The following is a 16,425-nucleotide window of genomic DNA, read 5'->3' as shown; positions in this document are numbered from 1 at the left end:
AAAAAAAAATCACCACTTCTGTTAATTTTCTTAAGATCTTGGCTTTTGAGCTCCCTGGGATACCTCAGGAAATGTGGGTTTCCTCATCCAAACCAGTCAGTCTTGTAAATTGGTACTGTAGAAACCAGCAGCGGGTGTGGTTAGCTTATAAAACCACTGGAGAAATAAACTTCAGTGGCTCTCTAGCAATGGGATCAGCGTTTAGGGCATGGGAGTAGCCACAGGCACCGCAACAAATTCCCTTGTCTCTGAGGGGAAAACGACACCATTCCTGATCTCAATCTATATTACCATACATCAGCTACAAGCTGATCCCATGCTAGCTAGCTGCTTTTCCAGCATTTGTCTGGAATTGCTGGCACCACCAGCTCCATGCTCTGCCCCATGCCTCTCCCAAAAGGGGCAGGGGATCAGGGGACAGATGCCCTTTGCCTTGACAGGCAGCTCTGGCGATGTAACATCTATTCAAGCACACTTCGAGCCAGAGGAACAGTGCAAGAGCAGCAGCCTTGTCAAAGGGCACAGCACTATTCCACCAGGCACACTAAAATAGAAAAGGTGTTTTCTTGTACATAAATCCTGAGACTGAAAAGGAGGAGGGTTGTTGATAAGCTTTTGAAATTCAAAGTAAGGGAAATAAAAGTGATCTTACCACAAAAAATCTGCATTACAATGTAGTAGAATAAACATTTTGGGAGTTTCCTAATGGGATCTTCTGCTAATGGGTGCTATAGATGGGCTGTCTCTAAGACTATAAAAAGGCTTGAGAAAGCTTGCTGCACCCTTGCTGGTACCTCAGTACACTCTGCCTGCTGGCAAGCAGTAATGCAGCTCTTCCACCATCACCTGCAAATTTACCTCCTACCTTCATTTCTTTGTATTGCATTCATTCCTGGTCCTAAAGCATTTTCCACCTTGGACACTCTCATCATCAAACAGATTCTCATAAAACCCAAAAATCTGAATGTGCTTCTATACAGAAGAGTCTGAACGAGTGAACTGAGAGTAGGTGAAAAAACCTTAAGGTACTCTCTCTCAGCAGGTCAAGTGTAAGAATTAACTGAAAACACAGTAAAAAAAGTTCACTTTTAGCCATTTACTGTATGATATTTAACAGCTAAATTCACTTTCACACTTCTTTAATAATGCATCTCTCTTTAAACATTGAGGTCACATACCTGAGATTAGGAGGTATTCAACTAGATTGTGGAGAATGGAGATCACAGGGAAGTTTGTCAATAGTTGTATAATTATTCCATCCTAACTAAATTACTTCATGTAGTTCAGTTTGAGCAGGAGAAGAACAATATAACAGGACTCCTGTCCTTGTAGAACTCCAAGCCTCTGTAAATCAATGAAGATCAAGACCTTTAATTGATACTTAAGCTGAGCAATACTGTAAGGATCTGCTTGAATACTCCTTTGGGATCAATGGCAATATCATAATGTGTTTCCAGAAAAGGGATGAAGCTAAGACCAAATTTTCATCAGTTTTTTTTTTTTTTAAATTATATTGAAAACAGGTTTGAATGGCATCTTAATCATCATTCACAGATTGTATGTTGAACAGAAGAGAGCCAGAAAAGGGTTAGGAATAAGAACAATGTTAAATGGAAACAAACCTGGGAAAACATTAGCTATACACAAAGTTTGGAAGGAAAATAATTTGATAAGTGTTAGTTAAAACACAGTAACATGGAAGTGTGAAATTCAGAGCTGGTCCTGTTTTATCCTTGTTGCAAAGATGTGTCATTTAAATTTAATTCCAGCAAGAGCTAATTTATCCCATGCAGTGAGATGAGGCACTACAACAAGAGAACAACACAATCAACAAGATTAGTCTTTAGAAGTCTGCATTCAGAAAGGGCAAAAATTACTTCTTTGCAAGGCCAGTGACAATCCAGCAATGTTTTCATTTGAACTTCAGAAAGATGTAAACAAACATGAAGGACTTTGGGCAAGAGCTTCAAAACAATAATGTGGTTGCAGGAACTGACTGAGACTTCTTCACAAGAGCTAAACATATGTAGTCCCATTGAGCAGTCTCCAGCAGCAGTGGGAGACAGTCCTGGGAATTTTTGAGAGTCTTCATCTAAAGTCCAAAACATTAAGGTATCTACAGAAATACAAATCAAACCATGGGATAAAATTAATCACCAGAGAGTAAACCGGCAGGGAAAAGTATACCCCATTAAAAAGTGATTCCGTGAAATAACTAGCCAGGAAAGCAGATGCATATCAGTCCAGACTAGGAGATACTAGCAACCAGATCTGATGTGGGTTATTTACTGGAATCACACAGATTGATGTGATTAGCTCAGCACAATTAGCAAACTAAAAAGACAAACTTCTTGGTTCTCCAAATTAAAAGTCTAAAGCATCTCCCTTCCTATGCTTTTAAAATAACAGCACCTTGATTATTTTAAGCATCGAAATGCTTCCCTAAATTTTGATTCACTAGTTTATGCAGAAGGCTCTTCCTCCTAGGAAAAACAAAAAGGTTTGCCATGACTGATAAGGGAAAACCTTTCTGCATGTATAAATTCAGTTGCAAATCTATGTAATTTAAGATTGAAATACAGCTGTCAGCATATCGATCACACTGTCAGCATCTGAAACTTTTTGGGTTCATAGAAAGAGGAGACAAATGCAGGGGAGAGGAGAACCTGTAATTTTTGTTTTTGCTTTTCCTATGTCTGTAAAACATGCTGAAGCAATCAACCACTTTTATTTGTTCTTACATTTAATTATGTTAGCACACATTACTGGATTTGTGTCTCGTAGGAGAGTCACACATTGGCAGGAGCAACAGACAACAACGATGTCAATGTTGTATTTTCCAACTCTTAGACCTATGCCTCACTGAAAACTGGCAATCCAATTCCTGCATCTTATTCTAGGTTAAAACAAGGCCTAATTGTGGTCTAAACGTTGTTGTCTGTCAACTTAATGGCACACAAATACAGTAATGTTTATTTTCTACATCCTTCCATTTGTATTGGTGAGAACCATTTTATATTAAAACTTGCTCCAGTTTTTCTGTCTACCCCTAAACTTCATGTCCTTGTCTATTTTCTCTTTTGCTCAATTTTTTTTTCTCCTTTGGGAACCATATCTGAGGCACAGAAACTTTCCAGTTACAGTTGTTTTCTCTTAGAAATTAAAATTATAGGAACTGGTAGGGAAAAGGACCGCACAGTAGCAATTATGCTCATGTTGAGTACATAATTTGGTCTGTGTATTTTGGTTGCCTTCTGAAGGTCCTTTTATTTTAGCCCCAGGCCTACTTGGCTGCAGTAGGTCACTTGTTTCCGATAGCAATAAAAATAAAAAAGAAGCAGCCCTGAAAGCAGCATTCTTTTTTTTCCCCCTGAGGATGTTGTTTTCTAGCCCGTCTCAGTTTCCGGTTCCCATGAACCAGCTTGTCGCTGTTGTGTTTGGATTCACAGCACCATAGGAAAATGTTAAAAGGCTTGCTTTCTTTGAAGGCAAAAGCAAGACAGATGTTAATAGAAAGCCACCTTGATTTCCATGCTTTTGGAAAAACAAATCTAATTTTCCAAATTTTTTCTCCATAGTCCTGCTTGTATTCATTCCAGAAAAATCCCTGTCATCTTTCCTAAGATTTGAGAGGTATGGAAGGGCCAGGGTTTGCTTTCTGCAGCTTTCTGCACTTTCCCTATGGATGGTGCTGCTCTGCCAGGCAATCTGCACTAGGATTTTGCCCATTCCAACCAGGACTTCAGGAAGTATGGTCCTGCCATGACTCTACTGTCTAGGTAAGAGTGAGAGTTGGGCCAGGCCATTTGCATGTTTAGATCCAACCCATCCCTCTCTGCTCCAAAGAGGGAGGTCAGGGTGCGAGCTGTGCAAGTGCAACTGGTAACAAAAGCCCAAAGAATTGTTGCTCTGTGGAAAACATGGCTTGTGGAAAACAGACAGACAGACAGACACACACACACACACACACATATAGTTACTCTCTAGCCTTCAGTTGTTACTGCAGGACTTACTGCAGGATTTTTTTTGCTTTGGTTTTGTTTTTATATAGCCTCATTTAATAAGCTGGAATACTTGACCCTGCTTCCATTAGTCATTTGGAGTGGATGATCCAGTGAAGCCCCATCCAACTTGAATTATCATCTATGACCCTAAAAAGCACCTAAAGTCTCAGTCCCCCATCTGAAATAGCTTTGGGTCTTGACTGATTTTTATCCAGCTTGGCAAAGCAGTATTAAAAGACAATAAAAGTCCTGGGAGTTATTTTTATATGGGGGTTGGTTTTTTTTGGTTTGGGTTTTTTAGTTTGTTTATAGGGGGAAACGGTTGTTAGTTGTTTTGGTTTGTTTTTTTTTTTTTTTAATTATGGCAGAATAGAGAAGAAGGACGCAAAGCAGATCCCTCCCTCCTGCCCTTTCCTGGGAAAAGCAGACAAATTTTTCATTTTGAATGCTCTTTAGCAACAACACATACATCAACTCACCTATTTCCTTCAGCTGTTTATGTCTCTGACTAAGATAAGTCAAAGACACCAACTCTCATGCAACAGACCCATTTTCCCCTCCTCAAGATGCCAGCCTTTCTCCTGAGGTGCTCACACACTAATCTACCAGATGCCATGGGGAAGTAATGGTGCTCCATAGCCACAGCTCCAAGCTCTGGGGCTCCCTGGAACAGCCAAAGATACACCCCATATTCCTAACTCTCCCTCTGTGAACGACAAAACCTGGGAGACACAGCACATACTTTTTTGTGTCACTGGCACAGATAAGTTGCATTTTTTGCTGTAGTTTCATGCCAGAGACAGCTGTTACATGCTCTGGCAGCTCTCAAAAACAGCCCCACGTACTTCAGACTTCACAGGAACTCCAGGGTGCTGCCGTGCCCCACAAGATTTTCAACCCTGAGGACAGGTACAAGATTTGAAAGCAAGATTGGGCCTCAGTCAGCAAAACATCCAGGTTTCTAAGGGCACTATCTCACCCTGGGCTGGCTTCTAGGGACAGCTGGAGACACCAGAGTGAGCTGCCCTCGGGGTGACAGGTGAGGAGCCCCAAGTGCTGTGCCTGGCTCAGGATGCCTCCCCAGGGCTGTACTTAGTGTCAGCACCAGCCAGGCAGCCAGATGCCCCCAGGCAAGTGGATCAGAGATAGTGGGATCCCTCTCCATAACGTGCATTTCCACACAGGAGCCACACAGGAGCCGCAGGTCCCATTTGTATCTCTCTGCTTCCCCTGATGTGGGATAAAACACAGCAGAGACTGAAGGGTTTAAGGTAGTTCTGCATATTTGTGGTTCAGGCAAAGCCCAAACACTAAAAAGGCTCTTTCCCCTGACAGGCTGCACATGAGCATGGCACACTTAAGTGTGTTGTGCATTCGACTCACAGCAGCCCAGGGACTTTGGCTATCCTTTTAAATGACAGGCACTGTGGTGACTGTGTAGGTCTGGGGCACTGTCCCCCTCCCACGTCACAAGGCAGTGTCCCAGCTTACTTTGCAGCTCCCCAGCCCCACGTGCCAGCAGTGAGTGAGCTGCACGCTGCAGCATCACGTTTGGGGCAGTGGGGCAGGCCGGGCTGCAGGGGAGCAGGGCTGTGGTGCAGCGTGCCAGCACAGAGCACAGGGAGTTCTCTGCCATCATGCAGGTTAGAGGTGGGCAGGAAAAAAAATCCAGGAGGTATTCTCCGTGTTCCATCATTCACAGAAGGGCTACGAATGTCTGTTCTAAGAAAATTCCCATTTGTGCCCGTTCTGGCATCTTTATTCCCTTAGTCCTGTCTGTCCTCTCCTAAAAACTTCCCCCAGAAAAACCCCAAAAAAGGGAGGGGGTGAGAGGGGAAATCGGCAGACTAGTGGCGGTACTGGGAAACTGTGAAAGGACAAACTGACACCTGCTTGCACAGAGTAGTATTTCATCAATCCCACACCCAGCACACGTTGCACAAGGGCACAATTCTGCATGCAACATGCAACGGAGGCAGCACCACCAGGATCACGCAGTCTGGCTCTGTTCCAGAGAATTCCTGTAACCTCTTGGAAAGGTTCAGAGCTGGTCCAGCACCCAGCCAGGACATGGTTGCTTTGCCGTCCAGCCAGCCTCATATGACAGGACTGCAAAAGAGCTGCACACCCAGCCCTGCTTCCTCTGCACATGCAATTTTTTGAGGTGCTCTGCTGCTGGTCTGTGAGAGGAGCCCTGCCCTGGGCCTTGCATAGATCCTACCCGGAATCTGGTACTCCTGAGTTTGGGATAGCACCCACCTTGATGGGTCTTGCTCCCAGCTATAGCAGCAGCACCCTGCCACTCATGGCATTTTCCAGTTCCAGTCTGCGGTGTCATATGCATGCTAATATCCAACCCCTATGGCCCGACCTCCAGATCCCTCTGAAAAAGAAAGGCATCACCCTTTGGTTGCAGGGAGCACAGGCTGGCACATCCTCTTTGTGAATTTCAGTTTGTCACCAGACCAGTGCTAATTACAGTTTCTTTGTACGAGCACTCTCACATAGGCAGCACTTTGCTCATGAAAAATCAACAGAACCCAAATAACTGCAAAAATAGAAACACATGCAATAATATCTTACATAAGCTTTGGTTAATAACAAACCCAACTTTACTCAAATCCTAGTGATTCTAGTCCTAGTAGTGACAAAATAGGAGACAACTATGAGAGAATATTGAACTATTTCCCTTGAAGTGATGAGATTATCCTTCCTGTATTTTGTGAGTTGTTAATGAAGGAAAGGACATATTTGGGGTTCCCCTGTCCCATTAATTGGAATAGTTCTGGTAGCTTGAATCAAATATCTGATGTATCAGACTGATTGTGAGTATTACAGCACAGATTGATAAATTTGTTTTACTGGGACCCAAAAGCTATAAACACATACCAAGTAAAATTCTCAGCTGTCTTTCAGTTTACCTCCCTCTAACATCAATGATAAGACCCTAAAAAAAAATGTAGTGTTACTACTATTGTTTGGCTAAATTGGGCCTGTTCTGACTATCCTCGTGCTTCTTGATTAGACAAACTGGCCTTTATAAACTGTGTTTACTTCTGCCAAAGCACAACCTACTTGATCAGAGAATGATCCAAATTTCTGATAAACTGGATTACCCATTTTGGAGCCCTTTGAACTAAGAAAATAGTAATCTTCCCTCCTGCCCCTTAGTGATTCCAAAGGCCTGAAATACTGTCATAGAAGTTTACAAAGTTACCCAAGAGCAGGCTCTAGCCTGCCTGTTCCTCCTACTCAGGAGACATTATTTGAAGAAAGTGTTAAATAGATAATATTATCAGCCATACCTATCCTCTTCTGCCATGGAGACAGTAATGTTCCAGGACAGGTTAGAGACAAAAAGGCACCCAAGACTTCAATAGCTAAATGACTAAGAACACACATTCCAGGGGCAAACAAAGGAAAGGAATTTAGATGCATTGAAATGCAATAATCTCAACCTCAGTGATATTAACAAAGAACAAGCCCTATAAAGGAATTTGCAAGGTCATAACCTGGTAAGAAAATTTGTATTCCTTCTAGACATTGCCAACTAGATTTTCAAGCTTCTCTGAAGTCTATTCCGAGTTAGACATTGCTTCACATTTTTGGTGTCTCAATAATAATCTGTGTGTTGGTGCATCAGTTATACCTGTGTCTAATGAGAGCTATTTAGATATGTCTGTTAAAAGCAAAATCCCCCATCCACTTGTATATATCAGATCATCTGGTTTTCCTCAGTTTGATGACAGGAGCCCAACCTAGATGTTAATTACAGGGAATATTTCAGAAGCAAAATCTCCTTTTAGGGTAACTTTGAAGGGAGAAAGTAACGCTCACTTTTCAATTGCAAGCTGAATTTGCCTTAACATATTTGACCACATCTCTATTTTTGGCAACTTCTACCTTTGCTGTTGTCTGCAGGCTTGATGAGGCAAGGAGTATTTGTAGAGAGATAAAATTGAAGCATATGCTCTGACTTGAGATACTCCACTAAAGTATGAAAATGTTAACATTTATAACCTGTCTTAATAGTGACTTTTTTCTTTGACATGTCAGATTTCTTAGCTTTAACAACATTCTCACAAATTTTTAGTGCTTTTCTAATGAAGGAATGCACATTCATTCATATAATGGGAGGAGCTACTGTCTCAAAGCCATTGTGGAAGAAGTGTCCAGGTTCAGATGTGGGCAGTAGCACTGCCATGGACATCCAGCAGAGTGGGAGCAGGGATCACTGCATCCCAGCGTGACCCTGAATGAGATATCTGACTGCTCAGGTCCAGTTTCTCAGTTTGTAAACAGAACTGAGAACAGAAACAGGAATATTAATGTTTAACTACCTCCATAAACCAACACCTACACATTAATACGGAAAAGGCCATGGTACTTGCATATTAGAAATACCAGTTAGTACATGGGAGCTCCTTTTATTAAAAGTTTGACCATTTGCTCTTCCCATCAAAAAAAAAAAAAAAAAAAGGAAAAAAGAAAAAAAAAGAAGAAAAAAAAAGTTGTTTATAGGAATGGCACAAAACTGACACAAGGCCTCACAGTGAATGTGATTTGGGGATTTAAGGTATCAAAGAAAAGGTCAAAAGTTAACTTGATTACAATCTACAGGTACTTATACAAAGAGAGTAACTGTAACCAGAGGGCTCCATCTCCTAGACAAAGGCAAAACAACTCCTAGAAATTCTAAATACCCAAGGCTGCAAGGAAGGGGCTGGCAGTAGCAATCTGCAAATCAAGGCTGGAGAGCATAAAGTTCTGAGACACACACTAGGTCGTGGGGTTACCTGCAGGCAACGCTGGCCATGATCCCACATGCTTTCTTTGCAGAGAGGCCATTCTAGACTTAATGTGAATGTATTCTTGCAGCCTCCATCTAGAAGATTATTATTTTAAATGCACAAATTGAATTAAAGATCCAAGTGGGCACGCTTATCCAAGGGCTGGTAATAAATCAAGAAAAACTGAGACTGAAGGACTAACTTATAATGCTATTGAAGTTTCTGTAACAAACACTTCAGTTGATAGCTTTAAAACAGGTTTTCTTGGGGGTGTGTGGGAGAAATAGGATGGCAACTTTTTGCCAGAAAGGGTGGCAAGGAAGGCAAACAGTCAAGGGCAGCCCCACAGTGCTCCAGTTGCATAAGGGAGGGAGGGACAGGTAGGAAAAAAGTTATTATGAGTCAAATAGCCTCAGGAATGGGAAGAAAGATTTCATGTCAGCTATCTCACTGTGGAACTCTGCTTCTTTCTTTCACCTGTAGGCACTCTGTCTTTCCTGATTTGAGACCTTTGTGTGGGAATGCACAAGAGCCTATTTGTTGACTTGTTCTCTCATTTTGAATAAAGATGGGTGATCAGTGCTCAAAAATTTGAACAGACCAGTCTTTTGAATGATTTATAGAGCTGGAAATAACTGCATCAGGTAAATAGCAACAGGAAAAGACAGTTGTTTTGGACCCATAATTGTTCTAAACAAAGTTTACCAAGCCTAGGAAAACAAAGCTCTGTACTGTCAGGTTGCATTTATCTCTCCCCATCTCTATTATCAAGACTCCAGCATCTGCAGGCAACATCACCCCATAATGTAGACAATTCTGAAAGGGTCTAGAAAAGTTAAATCACAGCTGTAAGCAGGGATGAATGTGGACATTCACACCTTGCCTGTTATTCCTTCACATATTCCAGAACTGCAGCTAAGAACCATCTTCTAGATTTATGTCCCATTCTTCATACAGATAATCATAATTAAAAAAAAAGAAGAACTAAAAAATCCTATGCCTAAATCCCTAAAACTCTCTCCTTTGAAGTTATGTGTCTAAACAGATTGCCTTTCCATGAAAAATGGAAACATTCAGACTTCAAATTAACTAGGGTTAAAGGAGTGCTCTGCTGGGGTACAGGAAACTTGGGTTTAACCCCTCCTCTTCTGTGTGATCTAGAACTCAAAACATGAAGCTATGTCTTCTACCTTCTGGAGGATTAAGACATAGCCAGAACAGGCTACTGCATCCTAAAAGTACTCTGGAGCAAACACTGGTAAGGATTATGTTGAAATGATGCACTGCCTGCAATATCGCATTCCCAAATGTCACATTATTTACTGTAAGCACCCATGAACTACATGTACTCTTATCTCCTGAATCAAAGGTAGTTGGCTGCAGACAGCAACAGAGACAAACCCACAAATATAACATTATGTGATTTGCTGTTTACTTTCCATTGTTTACTAACACAGATCCATACCCAGCTGGCAAAGGATCTAGTTTGGGTTGCGCCTTTTTTTTTTTTAATTTGTAAAAAATGCAAGTTTGCAGAGTCGCATAACTTTATGTTGCTAAGTCAGCAATAACTAAAAACATATTTAAACATTTTAAAAAGACCCATTTAAAAGGCCAATTGGCTCTATAACTATGAAAGCTATTAAATCAACCTTTTTATATATTGCAATTACAACACTGCTCAGTGAAGAGTTTGGATGGAATCCTGGTGAGGGACGTGAGTGTCCCTGCAGCATGTTTAGTTCCCATCAAAAATTTCTAGGAACTACTTCAGATGACATTTATGATCCCAGGCCTCTTGTCAAAAATACCTCTTTCTAAATATTTCACAGAAATCAGTAGAACACCATTTCCAGGAGGTGTTTCAAACTGGCTTCAGTGGAAGCCAAGCACCTACTAGTCACTAGAAGACAAATTATTACTCGCTTGTGAATCTCTCAGGTACAGGCTATTTGTATTTCTACCACTGAAGGGAAAGGGCTTTCCTCATTTTGGGGAGCACATTCATGTGCCCTATGAGTTTAGCAGAGCACAGACCAAGTCCTGTATTTTTTACTTTCGCGGTGCAAGACAAAGATTGTCAGGACTCCAGAGGAAAATAAATTTCATTTCCTTAAAAGTGACGTATACTTTACCTGAAAAAGACGTTCTTGGTCTGTTAGTGATTATCATGTGTAAAAAGAAGGGAAGACAGATTGCAGGTTTTCCCCCAACCCTCTCCTTAGGCACCCAAGAGATACTGTTCTGCAGCAGCCTCAGGTCAGAAGAAACCAGGCATCTCTCTCATCTGGCCCCAGCTTCCCTGGTTCTGCTTTTCATCCTCTCAGATGCCCAGCCCAACCACCTTGCCCTACTACAGCAATGCAAAACTCTAAAAGAAATTCAGATTGTTGAGTAAAGGGATGGACCCTACAGCTTGCCATTCAAATGGTTTAACTACAGAGTCCTGTTTCCATTGTTGTTTTGGTGGCAGAATTTTAACATGCAACACCTGTCAGGAGACATCCAGGGCTTTCTCCTTGGTAGGATGAGATGCCTGTTTGATCCCTGAAACCCAGGGATGCAAAGAAACTGGTTTTCGTCACTTTATTTGAGAGTATTCCTAACTCTCAACTACTAAAAATAGATCACAATCACTCCCACCACTTCTTCCATCACAGACCATATTGTAAGAGGAATCTCATCTCAATGGATGGCCAGATTTCTGTACAGCTCTAGCTTTAGTTTACCACATGTCCTAGGGTGACTTTATGATGCTTGTATCCCAGCTATCTGTTCTGTCTGTGCTGGATATTAAGTTCTGCACATTTAAGACTGGTTCCAAGAGCAAAGGGGAGAGAAGCAGTGCACAGTTTGTTATCAGAAACTGCACTTGCTCCCCTGCATTCCTTCTGTGTTGTCTGCAGTGGACAGTGGGAGAGAGCTCTCCTTTGCTTTTAGTTAGTTTTTAGCTAGCTGAGGCAGAGAAGTTCCCTGGACTGTGGTTTTTCTTTTTCTTGGAACTGTTCAAACCTGCCCTGGACGGAAAACCCAGAAAAACATCAGGAGGTCACACCTGTGCCCACCAGGGCCTGGGACACCATGTTTTCCAGTGCCGGAGGGACTGATAAGAGAATGAGCAAGCTGAGCTACACCCCATGGAAAGGACTTGCTGAATTTGCCATCTCTTCAGAACAGCAAGTGGTTTTATTGTTTAATATTATTAATTTTTTAATGCTTGTGAATACTTTTATTGTTAAACAAACAGATTTTTTCCACTTTTCTCCAAGGAAATTTTCACAAAGCAGTTGTGGGAGGGGCCACTTGAATCTGCTTTCTAGAGGGACCCCTTTGGAAGTTTCCTCCCAAATTTGACCTCAACCAGGATACCATACCTTGTGATTGGTAGGATTATGGATATACCCCAACACATAGCACTTCCTAGAGCCTGGATTTGCTAGAGAGATCCCATTGAACAAGAGTGTATCTGTTCAGAGCTGAATGCCCTCTGTACTGAGCTGTCGCTACCAAAATACCTGGCACATATTTGGATTGCACGTAAAAATTACTGAAGGTGGACATTAGAACACACAGCAGCCAAGTGCCATTGTTACGGAATTGTGTTCCTTATCTTCCTTGCACCTTGGCTAGTCCTAAAATGAGGAGTTACTAGAAGAAATCACTCTCTTACCCAGTAGGGCTACATTTCTGAGAGGGCAGTGACATTTTGCAGCTGTAAAAACCATTTTTGCCTTCAAAATGAAGATAAAAATCTCATGTTCTGGACAAAGCACGCTAACAAGCCTTGACAAAGGAGGACAGATGCCTTTGCAGACATTCAAGAGACACACTTTGTGAGTTTCTAGCATGACACACACTGCTCCGCTGTGATCACACTTTGGCGTTCAGCTTTGACAGGCATGTCTCTTAGAGGGGATACCAGCTCTAGCAGCCTCTTGTCTCTTTTCCTCACTTTTTCATTTGCCCTTTGGTGCTCTCATTCACATTATGGTGGTCCATTTGCCTGTGCAGTTGTGCATTCAGCCAAGTGAGAAATTACTCAATTTAAAAAGAGACAATCAGAAAGGTCTGGCTTTATTGTGGGAGTATTCATTGGTTGGCTCAGCCACCATAATTCAACTCTGTACCAGTAAAATGGGACCAGAAAGTAAATGGGAGGATAAACAAGCTATCTCTAGGAAAGGTATGACCAGCCTCTTTCCACAGCTTGTACCTTTGGCCTCTGACTCGCTGCCACCCAGCCCTAAATGATGTCAAATGCCAGACAAGAAAAGGAGGATATGTAGGTAAGTTCTTGGTTATAAAGCTCTCAGTTATTCCCATCAAGACCTCTCCTGCCTCCCAGTAGAGAAGACAGACCAAAACTGTCCCCCCTCAGAGCCCCAAGGCCCCACCAAGTCCCCCTGCCCTCTGATGCCACTCCAGTCCTATTTTCCAGAACCACACAAAGGTGCAATAAAGGCAAACATTAAGATCTTCCTGTCTCTGAATTCACTCTCTACTTGACCTCCCAATATTTTTTTTAATTCATCAAACAATGGACAAAGGTGGGGAGAGAGGGATGAAGGAGCCCTGGTTCAGAAAAGGGTGTACATACCAAAATGAAGGCTGCAAGTGACAAACCAATGGTTCAAATAGATGATTAAGGAATGTTCTCCTTACAGCTCCAATCACCACATACGAGCTTCCTGGTTTCAGGAGTGTTTCACTCTACAAAGAAGACACCCTTGCCCTTACTCAGAGATAGAGTCATGTGACTTGAGACCAAGATAGATGAGAAAATAAAAGAAGTCCATCATCAAGTGGCCCAAAAATCACTGAGAAAGCAGTTTGGAGTTTTAACTTACTTTTTACATTTTGATGTTTGGAAAGTGCGGAAAAATGCAAGAGCAAAACTAGGCTGCCTAAAAAAGAAAGGAAATAAAGGAAATAAAAAGAGGTAGAATATAAAGCAAAGGACTGAATAAAAGATGAAACAAGGAAAAGACAACTCACAAGCCTCTCAGCAAAGCAACCAAAACCCATAAAGTCGAGCAAATATAAGCAATATTCAAAATGCAGTCAGCATTTAGTTTGCATTTGAAATAAGGATGTCTGCAGAGTTTTCTTCCCAAATAAGTTGGAGAAGCCTTGCCCTAGGGGACTGTAATGTTCTAAGTCTTAAAAGAATAAAGAATTTGAGATGACACAAACAAAAAACCAACAACCCAAGTCACTCAATCACTAAAGAGAAAAAAAAAAAACTTAACTAAAGAACAGAAAGGGTCCTTCAAGGAATAAGAGGTTGTTATATCATTCTTCCAAAAGATAGTCTCAAGGGCTGTCTCAGTGACAAAGACACACAGCTAGAATGTTTACTGACATTTAGTAAATGCTACTGCTGAGCCATACCTTCCTTTCTTTCAGTTAATTATGTTTCATGAGCTTGAGAATGCACAGAATTGATTTAGAAAGAATGGTAAGATGAACATTTACATAGGCATAGACCAAGGCAAAGAAATCTAAGTTGTTTGCCTTTTAAATTCTCACTCTCCTGCTGCATTTTGGTAGGAAGTTAAACTTGGAGAGGGTGGTGCAACTGTGAGAGAGGCTGCATCCATAAACTCTCCACGGCTCAGGGCATGTGAATGTAAACCCTCTCTCACAGACTGCAGTTTCACAGGCACTTTTGCAGCTGGAATAAGCCAGCTTCACCCAGTTCTAGAAGCCCTCCCACCAGTGCTCTGCACAGTTCCCCAGTGTAACAGAAATGCTGGCCTTGGCCAGGTTTGGAAGGAGTTCAGATGGCTTCTGTGTCCCTGCCTAGTGACAGTACTGCACAAATTTCCTGGGTCACTGTGACATATGGATTCCTACACAAGTGACCTCCTATAGCAAGAGCAAGCCCAAGTTTTAGTAATTTAGTATTTCCTCACTGCAAGTGCTTCAGGGCAATCTACCACAGGTGCTACACCCACTGTGAGGATAACCACAGAGGCACAACCAAACATTGCACCTCCTCTTACAAAAGGGAAACCTTTGCTGTTAAACTAAGGATAAACCAAACAAAAATGAACCTTTGTTCATTAATTAAATCTCAATCCTTCAAAGAGACAGAGACCCATGGGTAATAAATGTTTTTTTTTTCCACACAGTTATGATGAAACACAGCCCTGCCCATCCCAATTGTCTTTGCTTCTAACCTCACCAACCGCTCCTTCCTCTGCTTTCTCATCATCTCCATGAGAAAGGGGCAAGAATAGGATGATTTTATGAGATCCCAGATCATAGCTTTTTCCCCTTTACAACTGAAATCATACAAAACAGACTGACTTATAGGGCTCAGTCTGATCCAAAACACACATAGGAATTCACCCAAGTTATATAGCAAACCAGAAGTCAAGAACTTCTTACTTTACAACAAGGTCTGTTTCTTGAAATGCAATTCAGTCTTCACTAGCTTCTCTTAATTTCACTTTTCAGATAAAAATAATAGTTAAAAATAACCCTATGTGTCAACATAGTGAGGTGAAATGGGAAGACAGTTGCCTGTAACCAAGGTGAGAGACAGAAGTCTGTATGTGTAGTAAAGCCTTCACACATTCAAGTTTTTTAGTACCATGTCAGATTTCTTTACTACATATCAGTAAATTAATTTCATGATGTAACAATTAACTTGCCTTATTTTTACCATATTTTATCCTACCACAGAGCTCTCAAAAGCTTGTATGTAGCAATGATAACTAGAATTTTTTTTTTTGAAACATGCACACAGTTGATGCTTGAACAAGATCCTCCAAAACAGAAGCCTAAGGTTTCTACAAGAAACAGTTGTGTTACAGGCAGCCCTGAACCCTCATACTTATTATATTAGAAAGCATTAGAAATCCTGAATGCTCATGTAGACTAACTATATGCAGTAGCAAGGAAATACCTGACATCAGGATTTTTACAAGGGAGCACTGAATTCTACTGATAAATTCCTAAATTAAGTCATCTTTCCCAGCAAAGGATGGATTTTACCAGATCCTGCATGAAGAATTCACATCATCATCCCTGACACCACCACCACCACCACCACCACCAAGACCAAGTGCAATTCTTGCAGCCTTACCTGTATTCCTGATGCAGACAGTCCCAGGACAGGGATGAGATCACTCCAAAACTCCTCCTGCACTGAGCACCCAGCCACAGGACTTGCTCAGGGTCTCTCATGGACACTACATCCCCCATTAACCACAGCTGCTGGTGGTTGCTTTGGCACAGCTCCTTACAGCCCTGTAATCTCCACACTGCTCTTAACAACCTGTTTCTGAGACGAGCAAGGTTTCAGCCCTCCCAGCCTGCCTCTTCAGGCCTGGAAGGAAAAACCTCCCAAGTACAAGTGTAGGAAGAGGTGTCACCTCCACAAGGAAAATTGCTACTGGTAGTAAAAAATACTGAGTATGGCAGTGATGCATAAGGAGGGAAACAGCTTTCATTTGTAGAGGTTGAATGAGTAAATCATTAAGGGATTGAATGTAAAACCAGGAGCACACCTTTTCCTTAGCATATAGGATGGTGGTGGTGAGATAGGCTGGAGAGAAAAGTATGCTCAGCTGATGTGGCATGCAGGGCATTTGGGGAGAAGATTAAACAGTGAGGGAAATGGA

At 41.8% G+C, this 16,425-nt stretch overlaps 1 long non-coding RNA gene across 2 annotated transcripts; it reads right to left on the bottom strand.

The window, feature by feature from the left end:
• Positions 1 to 1,584: 1,584 nt before the first annotated feature.
• On the bottom strand, positions 1,585 to 16,207 carry LOC135298200 (uncharacterized). Of its 2 annotated transcripts, XR_010360209.1 has the most exons (5): positions 15,888 to 16,207; positions 13,642 to 13,698; positions 6,894 to 6,951; positions 6,264 to 6,387; positions 1,585 to 2,116 (listed from the first exon to the last, which is right to left on the bottom strand). It is a non-coding gene; the product is annotated as an uncharacterized LOC135298200 (long non-coding RNA). The 2 variants fall into 2 exon arrangements; XR_010360208.1 differs by lacking the exons at positions 6,894 to 6,951; positions 13,642 to 13,698 and having other exon boundaries at positions 6,264 to 6,385.
• Positions 16,208 to 16,425: the final 218 nt, after the last annotated feature.

This window comes from Passer domesticus, chromosome 3, assembly GCF_036417665.1.
Source record: "Passer domesticus isolate bPasDom1 chromosome 3, bPasDom1.hap1, whole genome shotgun sequence".
Taxonomy (NCBI): Eukaryota; Metazoa; Chordata; class Aves; order Passeriformes; family Passeridae; genus Passer; species Passer domesticus.
Note: the sequence above shows the minus strand (reverse complement) of the source record. Positions and strands in the feature narration are given on the sequence as shown.